Genomic DNA, 2,604 nt, shown 5'->3' on the forward strand with positions numbered 1-2,604 from the left:
TTTGCCTTTTGCTTGTCTTTTGAAATGGATCCTTTTACGGCATCCGGAAATGGAACTTTTGGTTCAAACACTTTTTCAAAATTTCCTTTTGAACTCTCTTCAACACAAGAAGTTTTCAAATCACTTTGTTTCAAATCATTTTTCAGCAAAACTTTTTCAACATCATTTTTCAAAATTTCTTTTTCAAACACATTTTTCAAGACTTTCTCATTCACAAGATCATGTATATGCAATGAAGGAGGAATGGGATGTGAAACGGGATGGGTGACAACTTGAGGTTGCACCAGTTCACTCTCTTCATTGGACATTTCAACTTGATTGTCCATAATCCTACCACTCTGCAAGGTTGTCACCGTATTAACATGTTCAATGGTGTGGCCTTCCGATGAGGAACGGGTTTCCACAACACATTGTTGCTTAGGTGGGGCATTAATAGGCATCTTTCCCTTCTCTCTTGCACTGAGAGTGCTTGCTATTTGCCCTACTTGGGTTTCTAGCTTCGTAATAGATTGAGAGTGAGAATAGAGCAATTGTGTGTTAGCCTCTAAAGTGCCCAAAGCATTTAAAACTTTTTCTTCAAAGGCGGGACTTCTAATATTTCCTTGGGAATAAGATTGGTTGGGAAAATGAGAATTAGCAAATTGATCCCCTTGTGATTGATAAGGTCTATAACCTTGGGATCCTTGGTTTTAAAGTGGAAGTGGAATGTACTTCCCTTGAAAACCGCCTTGGGAAGGGTTTGAGCCCTCTCCTTGGTTTTTCTAAGAGAAATTCGGATGATTCCTCCAACTTGAATTATAATGAGTACCATAAGGACTGTTCCCTTGGTTTACAAAAGCTACATTGACTTATTCATTAGGTTCATTTTGCACTTGTCCATGAGGACAATGAGAATTAGAATGAAGAACACTAGAACAAGTCATACATGTTTCATTTGATGCACGACGAGAATGGTTAGGGAAGGAAGATACTTGGTTCGCCGAATTTTAGTTAATCAAAAATTGATCAAACCTTTAAGATAAAGACTTCATTTCGGCGACTATTTCATTTGAATGGTTGACTTGATGTAAGCCAATACTCTTCCTACCTTGTGAATTTCTACCATTCTTGGATAATAATGTTCTATGCAAAGAATTTTCACTCATGCTCTCATAAAGACGCCACACGTCATCCTCATGCCTATCAATATATGAGCTACCCAGGGAAGCATCAACCATGCCTTTGTAATTGTCCGATAAGCTCTCAAAGAAATATTGAACTAATTGCCATTTAGGCATGTCATGATGTGGACACTTCCTAAGCAATTCATTAAAGCGTTCCCATGCCTCATGAAACGTTTCTCCATCCCCATATGAAAATTCTCGAATTGAGGTTCTCATAGCATTGGTTTTTGAAACCGAATAGTACTTCTTCAAGAACTCTTGTTGCTTTTCTACCCAAGAAGTGATTGAAAAATGCCTAAGATTGTTAAATCAATACTTTGCCTTGTCTTTTAAGGTGAATGGAAAAAGTTTGAGTCTTAAGACCTCTTCCGGCATGTCCGTATATTTTATGATGGAACATACTTCAAGAAACTCATCCAAATGCTTGTAAGGTTCTTCACTTGGAAGTCCATGATAGTTAGGAAGCATTTGAATGGTTTGTGGCTTAAGTTCATAATGATGTGCTCTAAATAGAGGCAATTGGATGCATGTAGGTGCATTATACTCATTAAGCACATAATGGTCTCTTAAAGCAAGAGGTGGATTAGCTACTTGAGGTGCAACATGAACACCTTGGTTTTGAATTCCTTAATTGATGATGGGAGGTTGTGGAGCATACATTGGCCTTGGCATTCCATATGGAGCTTGGCCTTGTTGTTGTGGTGGTTGGTGAATGTATGGCCTAGGCATACCTAATGGTACTTGTATGTTCTCATTGTGCACATTAGGATGAAGGATACCTTGTTGGTCTATGTGACCAAGGTCCTCAACATGATCATCATTATGGTCATCCATTGATAGATTGGTTCTATTTGAACTTCCTCTTCCCCTAGGATTTCTAACGATGGATTCAAGATGCAAATCTAAAGGGACAAGAGTGGGTCTCAATGAACGACGACCATGCATGCACAATGCAAAACACAACAAGCACAAAGAATGACAAACACTATGCCTTCATAACAATGCAATTAGACTTCTTCCACAAACACTTAATTTAAACTCCCATGCTTTAACAACAATGATGCAAAGAACACATAAGAATGCCTCCACGCGGGCTTACGATTTGTCTAAAGGATTGAGTAAAGAAAGTCTCACAAAGGTCCTTTAGTACTTCAACTCCAAATTTAAAGCTTAGCTTAGCAAATTTTTTAAATTTTTAGCTTTTTACTTTCTTTGCTTTGCTTGAATGCTCCTTTGCTTGCTTCCTCTCCAATAATGCACCTAATCAAGTAAGAACAACACAATAAGTAACCAAAAAGAAAAATAAAAATAAAGTAAAGACACGATCAAAAGAGTACTAATCCTAATTAATTCCACAATTCCGATGTTGCCAAATCAAATCAATCCCCTGCAACGGCGCCAAAACTATAGTGGTTGGATTGGTCGCCGTCCTACCACAAGC

General features: G+C 38.1%; 1 pseudogene; it reads left to right on the top strand.

The window, feature by feature from the left end:
* Positions 1-1,275: 1,275 nt before the first annotated feature.
* Positions 1,276-1,374, top strand: LOC132298025 (small nucleolar RNA R71; annotated as a pseudogene).
* The last annotated feature ends 1,230 nt before the right edge of the window (positions 1,375-2,604 follow it).

The sequence above is a fragment of the Cornus florida genome, unplaced genomic scaffold, assembly GCF_030987335.1.
Source record: "Cornus florida cultivar Cherokee Brave unplaced genomic scaffold, ASM3098733v1 CherokeeBrave_3.0.0_Hap2_Chr02, whole genome shotgun sequence".
Classification (NCBI taxonomy): Eukaryota; Viridiplantae; Streptophyta; class Magnoliopsida; order Cornales; family Cornaceae; genus Cornus; species Cornus florida.